The 12,034-nt window shown below is 35.8% G+C and overlaps 1 protein-coding gene across 2 annotated transcripts in view; it reads right to left on the minus strand.

Annotated features, from left to right (window-relative positions):
- LOC111639970 overlaps positions 1–12,034 on the minus strand; it is a 45,800-nt gene that overhangs the window by 30,714 nt on the left and 3,052 nt on the right. The window contains exon 1 of one of the 2 annotated variants that reach the window (XM_023385961.1): positions 2,578–2,617. The exons of the other annotated variant lie outside the window; for it this stretch is intronic. The gene's annotated coding sequence lies outside the window, so the exon portion shown is untranslated. Of the gene's footprint in view, positions 1–2,577; positions 2,618–12,034 lie in introns of those variants that run through there. 2 annotated transcript variants of the gene reach the window in all.

The following is a 12,034-nucleotide window of genomic DNA, read 5'->3' on the forward strand; positions in this document are numbered from 1 at the left end:
TTATTAAACGCTTACATAAGATTACAGTAAAACTGTGCAAAACGGAACCTTAATACAACGAAAACTTGCCTAAACGGGAAAAATTCTTAGGAACGGAACGATTTTCTATATTAAAAAGAACCCGTTAAAAACGGAAACCTGGCAAACCGAAAAATATTCGTTACCGGTTTACAGAGGTTTAATTGTATTATATTTCGAGGACGATTTCCAGGATGATAACAAGATCCTTAATACGTACTACCTTTAGATTCAATTTATAATAAGTGATATTTTATCGTCAAATGTGGAAAATAACGTCACTGTCAGTGTTGTGACGCATGCAAAACAAAAAAACACGACCTAATTGTCGAGGAAGCTACTTGTTATAAGATAAATCCATCTAATACTGAATATTCGCCACAGCGGGCGAAAAATATATTCCGATAAATACGACAAGTATACGGGTTTGATGTACTGTACCGTATACGATGAAGATTTCTGACCTTATCTTCTCTCAGAACGTACTTTCTACTGTTTTGCTGGTGCTACGTCATCTGAGCAATACGTGAGTCACGCATTTACTCCCGCGTGACTGCTAATCATCACTCTCGTGAGAAATTTTTGAATTTCGTCGCCCGCTGCCTTTTCATAATACATTCTGCTACCGAAGCCTCATTTCCACTATTTTTCTAAAAATTACGTAATTATTTTTCTCATTCTATTGTTTTAAAACAGAGGCAACGCCCACAGCATCGATTATTCTTACACTTGGGATTTATGAAGCGCAAAAATATAAAATCAAATTCATAAACCAGTTGAAATTAATTTGTAAAATATAGTTTCCAAAATTATTTACTTTCCTGTTTAAACCATTTAAAGTTTTTGAACGAAATATCAAGAATAATTTACGAATTTTCTACTCAAACAGTATACAACAAAACCTGCGTAAACCGGACTCGCGCGCTACCGAATATTTCTTCCAGTTTGGCAGGTTTCCGTTTTATTAAAGTTCCGTTTTGGACAGGTTTTTACTGTTTTTAATATACAGATGCTTTGCACTCAAACAGCAAACTAAAATTTCTAATATTTATAAAAATTTATTAGCCTGCATAACTATTTGATTGTATTTTATCAATAATTATACTGTTGGCTCATTTACTGCTGCCATAAATTATTTTTCATACCATCATAAATTTTTCTCTTAAAAATTATCACAAAGGAAGCGCGATTTCGCAAATGTCTTCCTTGTACTTAATCTAAAAATAATAATAAAGTAATTTTATTTTTCAAAATTAAAGACCAATATCCAGCGGCGCGTTATAGGTTCACGGGTCCTAGGCAAATTTGAATTACGGGAGCCCCGCGTACAGTGTTGACTTCATTTTTCTTGGGGGATTTTTGGGGTATCCTCGTTCCTTTCTTAACGCGATCTCTGGGTTCTGCCACACGCCGGCAACCTATATGGCACAAATTTAAATTTCCATTACCTTACTACAGTAATGAATTTATAAAAAATTGATTTGGGGTCTCCTGTTGGTGGGGCCCCGGGCAATTTCTCTATTTGCCCGTAGGATAACTCGCCGCTGTCAATATCTACAGGTTCTCAGTCGAAGCGCGGATTACTCGAAGCATAATTTGTGTCATCAATTACACCGGAAATGAACAGAGTAACTACAATTACATTATGCAATTTACGTTCAGGTGCGAAGTTACAATTTGTTTTGTTTGCCATTGTGTTTAGAAGCTTTTATTCATGAGTATGTATCCAACCCAAAACACGCAAGTTGCTAAGCAACAATAACCTATTTGTTTATGTTCCATCAATCATGTTAATGTGTCGTAGCGCTTTTTCGTAACAACACTCGTAACTTTAGAAGTCATTATATAACCTATACTCCTACTTTAATAAAATACACATTAATCTTGTATATCATTATTCGATTATACAGTATTTCACATACTCCAGGCTAATGATCTGTACATCTCTATTAAAAAATCCTGCAGAATTTACAAGAAGACATCTTGGAAATACTAATATAAATTTTTGAATTAAAAAGCTAAATAATTTCATATTTAAATCTGTTACTTAATAAAAACAACCAAAATTATCCCGCAAATCTTAAGAAAGGGAATGTATTAATGTTTTAAAGTTTAACACAAAAATTTCAAATTTATTTGTTCCAACTTCAAATCGCCTTACACCTGTTAATAAATGGAACTTATAATTACTCAAATATTTTTAAATTTCGTGTTAACGTGTTAAATGTCACGTTAATTTAACACGCAAATGGCACTATTATACCCATATTAATATAAATACCCGCCATACAATCTGAACTTTCGTATACGTGCATCGAATAACCTATAAAGGAAAACTGAATAAAATACAGAAATATTCATCAACTAACAATTGAAAACGCGACGGGATGTCGCCGAGACGGCTATTTCAGTCAATTAATTTCGTCTTCAAGTATGTCATGTATTATAAAACAGTAAAAATTACTGTTAGATAAGCTGCATACAAAACAATGATGGCTTTTTATATAAAAATATTAGAAAAGGAAATCGTTAATTACGACTCAAACATTAGAAACTTACCTCGTTAACATCCAAACAGAAATGAACAGAGGAACTCGTAATGGCTATTTTTAACAAAGGATATCACGCCATCTGAGGCCAGATATTTTAGTTTCATTTGTCAAAAAATAACTTGTGTTTTCTGATTCACAAATTCAATCGAGTGATTCGTCTTTCGGTAGGCTGTCGAAGGGGGTCGCTTAGCAACCTTTTTTTTTTTATACGAGCTACCAACGAGCGGGTTCGATATACAGTAGTTATTATATCAATAATTGAAGGACTCGGCGCTAGTATAAGTACTCAAATAATTACAGTAAACCTGTCTAAAGCGGAACCCGAATAAAGCGAAAACCTGCCTGAACGGAATAAAATTCTTCAGAACAGAGCAATTTCTTTCTTTAAAAAAAAACAAACCTACCAAACAGGAAAAACTGCTATTCCGGTTTACGCAGGTTTCGCTGTATAGTTTCTTAAATTTGGAATATCGGTACAATTTAATTAATGCATTAATCATTAAAATTAAGATATATTTAAAGATGAAATCGTAGTATTTTCGGTTGTTTAAATACTGAAAAGTCCAGTTTTATGTACAAAATTAACAGAAGTTATTACGCTTTCCACCGAACTCTATCATTGATTTTGATATTTAGAGTATATTTAAGGAATAAATCAATATATTACTTCTAAACTAACGAAAAATATATTCTACTAGGAAAAGAACACTTAAATTAGTTGTAACAGTTGCATTTATGTTTTTAAAATCTACTGTATTTTTAGTTTTTACTTATCCCGAATTTAATAAATACAGTAAAATCTGTGTAAACGGGAATCGCCCAATACCGTATACTTTTTCCGGTTTGGCAAGTTTCCGTTTTGAACAGGATTTTTAACATAGAAAATCGCTCGATTCCGAAACAAATTTTTCCATTTAGGCAGGTTTCCGTTTTATTTGGATTCCGTTCTGGACAGCTTTTACTGTATATTCCAGAGATTTTTTAAACTCTTTATAGTGTTTTTGCCGATTACTTTCAAGGAGAAAATACGCAGAATTTTTGTATCTAACACAAAAATATGCTTTAAAAATTTCTTGATACGGTAAAACCTTCCATAGCGGAACCTTAATAAAACTGAAACCTGCCAAACCGGAAAAAATATTCGGTACCGTGCGATTCCGGTTTACACAGGTTTTACTGTAAATTAATTAACGGAGTCGGATAGACGAAAGTCGAAATCAGATAAGGAAAGTTTAGTTCCCGATTAACTATAAAAATTACTCGACTTCCCGGTCGGGACCGAAAGTCACGTGATTGTTTTAAATTAAATTATTAAGTATCATTATCCAAATTATAAGTTTTATCTTTTACAGACAATAGTTATAATTTGGATAATTTCTGTTATCATCAATGATATTTAATCATCCTTTAATTTAAAACAATCACGTGACTTTCGGTCCCGACCGAGAAGTCCAGTAATTTTTATAGGGTAAACTTGCCTAATTCGTACCACTTCAGGAAAAACCATCATATTATCGAAATTAATAAACATAAATTATTTTTTATTTTAAGTAACTTTTATTTGGGAAATATTTTATCACTACCATAATCAAATTTAGCATAAATCTTATAAACTTCTGAGAAATAAACAATTTAAAAAAACACTAAAAAAGTACGATTTAGGAACATTCGTCTTAAATCGTACCGATATATTCTTAAATCGTACTTTGAGATCCTATCATTGGTTTGCAGTCTTAAGAATAAAAATCTTTATCAATAATGTACGTGTGTATCAATACGTGTGTATATTAACTCTTAGCAAATTCGGCAGCTGGTCTTTGCCAATTTTTGGCAGTCATCGCAGTTGTAATCCATTGTCTTTTTATTGGTTCCTGCGCGAAGTTCATGTACCCATATCTCACATTGTGTGCATTTGATCATACTTTCTTTTACGTCTTCTTGGCATAATTTACAGTACCAACTGTTATTTTCATCTTCCTGTTTTTTTTTAATTCTCTTTTTGTGATATTTTAGTAGTTTTGCTTTTCTTCGCACCAAGATTCTTTCATACGTTTTTCTTCTTGCAATTCCATGAATACCACGTAGTGGAGATATTATTTCAAATGTCGCTCGAACTGTCTCTGTATTAGAAATGTTTACTTTCATACCTAAAGAACATCCCTTCGCTTTCTCTTTCAGACACTGATCTCGCTGTTTTTCCGAAGGGTGAGTTGTCGGTACCTCAGGAAGTTGTGGGTACTCAACTTCTTCAGTCTGTTCTCAGTAGTCTGATTGGATTGTGCCACACACGTTAAAGTATCTGTTTGTTCTTGCTGCCTTTCAGTTGCCAGATTCTGGGAGACTTCCGCCGTTTCACTTAGATTAGCATCTTCGTCAAGAACGACATATTCCTCATCCCCGATCTTAAAGCGATTGCGAGGCCACAATCCGCAAGATTCGAAGTCATGCATGCCTGTGTCCATACAAACGGCTCGAAGATATGCTTTATTAAGGAACCAGGATGGTTTGCATCCACGATGCGCAAGCAGCACTAAAATTCAGTTTTAGTGATTTAAAAAATGACCTATCTAGTCTATTCATTGATGTATATTCAGTCCTTGTAACTATCGTCTAAATGTCAATTACGGTACATTATATACACTACAAACTTCGTTAAATTATAAGGTCTCGTCATTATATTTTTTAATCGCTTCTTTCATATTTTCTTTACTTCAAGAATTATATTTTCTTTTTGACACGTTGTTCTAAAATTAAAGACGATTAAGTTTTAATTTGTTTTGAACTTTTGCGGTTATTTTTTAAATCAGAAACTTAGAAAAAAAATAAGTTTACGAATCGGTAATAGCTTATTGTGACATTCATCTAAAATGGTTTTCCTAAATCGTACCAGTACGTTTTAAGAACATGCTTCGAGTACGAAATAGGCGCAAGAGTCGAACAAACTTTACATTAGTCGCCAAAAAATTTGACAACAGATACGCATGTTTCATCACTTCAGATGAAATCACAAAAATACGCACTAATACATCACAGATAGTTAAAAAACTTACACACGATCCAATTTGAAGAAATTTCGTATGAAATGTGCAAAAATATTACAGAAAAAGTTGAAAAAACTTTCCTTTTCAATATTTTTGTCGGGAGCAGAGTAACAGCGTGTTGTCTGTCAGATGGTAATATGACCGATTGTTATTGACTTCTTTTGCTACTAGAGACACTAATAGCTATTACTGGAGTGAAGATATAAGCGAAGTACGAATTAGGCAAGTTTCCCCTAGTTAATCGGGGGGCTAAACTTTCCTTATCTGATTTCGACTTTCGTCTATCTGACTCCGTTCTCGAAATTAACGGACGGGTAGACGGACAGACGACAGCGCAATTTAAAAATTGCAGCCCAACAATTCATATAACAGGCTGTTTTATACGTAATTAACGATTTATTTTATTACCAAATCATTAATGTACAGTAAAACCTGTCCAAAGCGGAATCCTGCCTAGACGGGAAAAAATATTCGATACCGTACGAATCCAGTTTACACAGGTTTCACTGTAGATATAATGTAATTTTAAATGGTTTCTAAGGTATAACTTAAGCATCCCAAGAATGATGCGGAACAAATTTATTATCATCATCTGTTGATTCGTTCTAATTTTCTAATTATACTCTTAAAGATGATTCTGTTATTCCAAATTTCATTAATGTATGCGATATTAACGCTTCTGAAGATTTATATCATCTATAACCTCTTGCGTCAATTAAATCTATATTTAAATTACAGATTTTCTAATTATTTGTGTAAACATGTAGACGTATAATTTAGGAATCAGCATTCAGTAGCGTATCAATTCGCATTCGTAGGTTGGCTCAAAAGCACCATTTGTTAAACAATAAAAAAACAACATTTTTGGCATTTCTATTATTAATTAAATGTAAATTTTTCAAAGTATTCCCACACGTTAGAAAAGATGTACTTTAGAGTGTGGGACTTTGCAACCAGGAGTGCTCGCACTACCGGTTGAGAGCTCCTGTTCTAGGAGGTAACCACACTTACTGTAAGACAGAAACAAACTATTTTTTCTACAATTTTTTTTCATAATTTCCATTATTCTGTCGTGGGTTCGCGTCTTGCCAACTGACTGACCACGTGGAGTTTTCGAGTTTTCTTCACGTTTGTAACACCTAAATGCCAGTTTCCCATAAAAAATGGATCGCCCACGTGGAGCTACAAATAAACCAATCGAATCCTCCTGGGTCCATTTTTTTTTCTTTTTGGTGCGTGTCTCGACGTTTTGACACTATGACTCCCAAAATATATAAAAAAAACTTACAAAATTCTCTGCTAGCGCGTCTAATTTGCATTATATCTCAAGACTGGATGAATTAAAAATTTTGAAACTTGGCAGAGCAATTTGTATATATGAGACATTGATGTTATTAAATTTTGATAGATAAGGGTCGAGGGGTGGGAGATAGAGGGAGTCGTGTGTCATATCTCGAATGAGGATCAGACTTGATAAGAGTTTTACTAGTTACTTGAATTTACAATTCTTTTAAAACTCACTCCTACCTCAAAAATAAGTCTTTTGCCTTTTTATAATACTGTCATTTATAATACGAAAATTATTTTTAAATAAAATCTCGTAACAGATGGTGCCACACAGTTTTAATTTTATGACACTCGGGATATGAATTCCTGCCAGTATTTTTTTCTCTTTTTCTTTTTTACGTATAAAAATATAGTACTTTCTGCTTAATTTATGTAAAAATAAGTTGACTTATTAATAATTTTATGACTTTTCCGAATTGATTAGAACGACAGTAACTGATAAAAAAAAAAACTATTCTTATACCTTCGATGATCGAGGAAGTGGGAGATAATTTCGATAATGAGTTACATCACAGAACCACACGAAAATTGAGATTCATAAACATTATATTACACGAACCTTGAAATTTTAGCTTTATGTGAAAAGTGAAAATATTAATTCACTCCTCTAAATAACTAAAATTATTTAATTCAATCCTTATTTTATCATAAAACAAATAAATAGACTACATTTTGAAATTTTTTAAAATTTATCCTTAGCTATGGCTTCTAAGACAGATGAGTATCAGTAGTGGTGTCAAACGTAAATTAAACTTATTAAATTTAAGTTTCGAGCAGTCCGTGGTATGCTTTTGATACACGGGCGATATATAATTAGGGGATTACAGGTGTGTCGATGAATTATTATTGTACGTGACCACAGTTGGTCCGGTAAAATGATTAATCTGACAAGGCTTTGGAACTAAGGCTGCCGGAAATTCGGTGGTGTAACTAACTGAACTATTATTAATAATAATAATAATTATTATTATTATTAATAATTAATAATAATAATAATAATAATAGTTCATATAATAATAATCATCATCAAACTGCTTTCGTGTAATTCAAATATTAAATTTTAATATGCTTTTATGTGCTGTACATACTCAAAACTGCGTAATTAAGAAAAATAAAAAAATAATTCATTTTCTATCCATAAAATAATATTTTCCGTAGTACTTTACGTATCTGTTTATATAAATTGTAAAATAGATATTTAAGTCTCCAGGTGTGTAATAGCGAAGAAGTTACCAGTAATTAAAATCAGACAACTAAGGATAGATTCAATGTTATGTTGTTATATTCATTAAAAATGTTACGTGTCTACATAAATTCATGCAGCTAATTGACATATATTTACATCAATTTACATTATTATTACGTTATTTCACTTTCTAAATTGCTAATTAAAATCTACCATTGATCTGGGGTGCTTCTAATTCTTGCAGCTAAATAACTGATACTAATGAAATCTTCTAGTTGAACTGCCGCTGAATGACTTCATAACTAGTTTAAAAAATTAGTATTTTCGCTGTTTTCAACAAATTAAACACGGCGGCTTGGCAGACAGGTTGCTCTCTAAAACAAAATGATAAATTGTATAAAATGTGATTTGCAAACGTCGAAATTTGCAGTGTGCATTGCAGAGACAAGGCCTGCTTAGCAACGCGGGTGTACGAGGTGCACTATAAAGCGCGATTCCCACTAGAGCAGGAGTCACCAAACTACGGCCCACGAGGTCATCTCATCCGGCCCGCTGCCACATTATGCCACAAATGAGCTAAAATATAATTATTTATATGGAAATATCATAAACTGTAGATGAACCTGCTATGTAGGAAAAATTAAAATAAGTGTAAGTAAAAATGCCAAAATTAGTCTAATCTGATTTTTGCATCTGAGAGTAATATAATTTTTAGGAAAATCGGCAAAATAAAAAAATTCGGCGACTTTGGATATCGGAGAGTAATTTCAATAATTATTACTTTAAATATCAAAATGTTTTATTTATATTTTATGTTTATTTCACCATTCAAGACATCAAACTTAAATTTGTAATTTTGCTATTATGTAGTTGTGTAGAGTTATTTCACTCGGGGGTTCACAGTCGAGTTTTTGCTACGAGAAGGGGTGGTGGTTTTGGTATGGCGAGTGGTTAGAAAAGGTGGCGTCCGGAGTCTGAAAAATGGCGGGAAGCTGAAAGTTGCTAAGTTTCATTCTTCGGGTACACATACATAAACAGAGCCGGCCCTACCATAGGGCGAACGGAGCAGCCGCTCCAGGCGCTAAGTTTTAGGGGGCGCCTCAGTGTTAAAGAAAATTAAAGGGTATAAATTAGGGGCAACCAAGGGGGCGCTATAATAAGATCTCGCTCCATCCTAAAACTTGCCTCGGGCCGATACTGTATATAAACGGTGATTTTTGTACACTCTGCGTACGTTATCACGAGGGAAACATTAGTGACATATTAGTGACCAAGTATCCTACGTGAGTACGAACTTTTTGTAATCATCTCCCCGAGCTCGAGAGGAGGAGGGATTCGTGGAATCCTCCCAACGGTTGAACGAAACTCGTGGCCGTCTGACACGCTGAGAACTCCGACCATTACGATCGAGACTCCCCAACAACACCCCACTTATTGGCTATATCGTGAGGAGCCCATCAGTGCGGACCTCCTATAGCGGATTAACTCCCTGTCTATATCCTTAAACAACCCGACATACGTCCTACAAACGGAAGAGATACACACCCTCTAACTGGTAAACGAATATAACACCATTTTAAATGCTCCCGTGATAATATACATGGGAAAATATCGAACATCACTACGACCGGAAATGAGAAAATATTTGTAATAGCGAACCCATCTTCATCCCCACTATACTCACACTTATCCATATCGATGACATTCCGGTGCGTGTCAGCCTCACTAGAGGTTCTTACGCTCGCGTATGCATAGTAAAAGGCGTCCTCACGAAGTTGCGCGCGGAGGAAATCTTTCAATTACTAAAAGAGGATGACCAATTCCCAATTAGTGTCCAACGTTTTTGTGGCAAACAAGACAGTCAAACGATTCCAACCGGAACAATTAAAATATCTTTAATTACAACTGATCTCCCACGTCATCTGCGTCTATATCTGATGGAGTATCGCGTGGAAACTTATGAGGAACGTCCCAGACTATGCCAGAAGTGCGGGAAATTGGGACACACCAAAAAATTCTGTAGAAGTATCCTAAGATGTAAACGATGCGGGGACCCGCACCATGACACAGAATGTACAGCAGAGACTACTCGATGCATAAATTGCAATGGTGATCACTTATTCTCCTCTCCTCAATGTCCCAGAATACAGAATGAAAAGACCATATTGCGTTATCAACGCCAGTATAATTGTTCACGAAGGAACGCCCGGGCGGCCGTGCATCCATCGACTGCGAATGCTCGTGGATCTTATAGTACAGCAGTCCAAAAGTCAACCTATACTCAGAAACAAATTTACCGTCGTCCCTGTCAGGTTGCGTTCCAATATGATTCTATCGACGACCCGTGGGAACAACTTAGCACAATAAATCAAGCCATAGCCAGACAAAATAACATATTTTCGAAACTCTTACAAATTCTAGAAGGAAAAAACTTCTGATATAATATTAGACGTAGTGTGTTCACTCTGTTGGGTAGAGTCTCTTACCCAACAGAATGAACACACGACATCTAATATTATACCACAACACAGCATGACCTCCTGTGAGGTCCTTTCGGAACAGGAACATGAGACTCTCGATAACAATGAGCAAACGGAGCCGATGCGTATATCCCCAAGCGGCAAATGCAATCGGCATCCATCGAGACGGGGAGTATTGACAAAAACACCCCAGAAGGGACGACAGTTATAAAACGACATGGTCGCGGGGAGCCACTTGACCACACCACAGAGATTCCAACTAAATCAACCAAAAAATCCAAAAACAAAAACGAGAAGACCGGCAACAACCCAATACCTATGATCGCACAGACTCCAATCATCCATACACGCTCGCAACGTTCATGAGATTTTTACAATAGAACGCCAACAGTCTACAAATAAAATGGTACAGCTAAATGCCGATCGTATATGGGAGAATTATCACGTCATACTCATTCAAGAAACCTCGTTTCATCGAAATAGTCACATTAACCTACCCGGGTATACTGCCTTCCACACACGCCGCACCGGTACCACAGGAGGTGGTCTAACTACATACATTCATCAATCTACTCCGTGCTCATATGGGCAATCCCGAATATCAAAGGGACAGGGCGATCCAGAATGGCTTGTGGTAGAAATATACGTGCCACAGGCCATCCAGGTAATAAATGCCTACTTTCCTCCACATTCTCCGCCTGGATTAACCAGTTCCCTATCAGTGAAGGGATGATTGTAAGGGTTCTGCTGATTGGTGATGTTATGCAGGCATCTAATGATCAGATGTTGTTTCTGTACCTGAGAGACAAAGTGGTTGAGGAATTTAACTGCCTGTTCTTTCGGGGTAGTTAGTGTACAGTTGGCATGTCGCAGAATAAAGTGACTTGCGGGGAGTCGTTTATGTTGCGAAGGCGGCGGAGAATTCACCATATGTTGTTCTTGTACGAGGGAGAAGACGCCACGCGTTTCCAAAAAGCACGCTTCTGGGTAATGATACAGCGCTGTAGTTCCGCCGTGGCTTTTTTCGCTTAGATCCAATTATCACGATTGATGTGTCTTTGATATCGGTGGCAAGCTTTACGCTTGGATGCAAGCGCTCGTTGACAATCGGAGTTCCACCACGGGGGTTTAGGAGGTTGGGCACTCTGTCTGCTGTTCCTTCGCGTGGCAAGCGAGTCGTCGTGACGTTGAACGAGGTCATCGTATGTCCACTCATTATGTGCCGCCTAAGCGCCAAGGTATGCATGGCGTTATCAATATTCGTTGGAACGTTCCTATCAGTCCGTTTGTAAGTTTTGATTTTGGCATGTTTGGACGCGTGATAACCCGGAGTATTATTGTTACTGGGATGACTAGGTTCGTGAGGAAATATGAGAGGAAGGTCAACAGTTATCATACAGTGTTTACTTC

The sequence above is a fragment of the Centruroides sculpturatus genome, unplaced genomic scaffold, assembly GCF_000671375.1.
Source record: "Centruroides sculpturatus isolate CEXI.00-Female unplaced genomic scaffold, Cexi_2.0 scaffold1286, whole genome shotgun sequence".
Lineage (NCBI taxonomy): Eukaryota > Metazoa > Arthropoda > Arachnida > Scorpiones > Buthidae > Centruroides > Centruroides sculpturatus.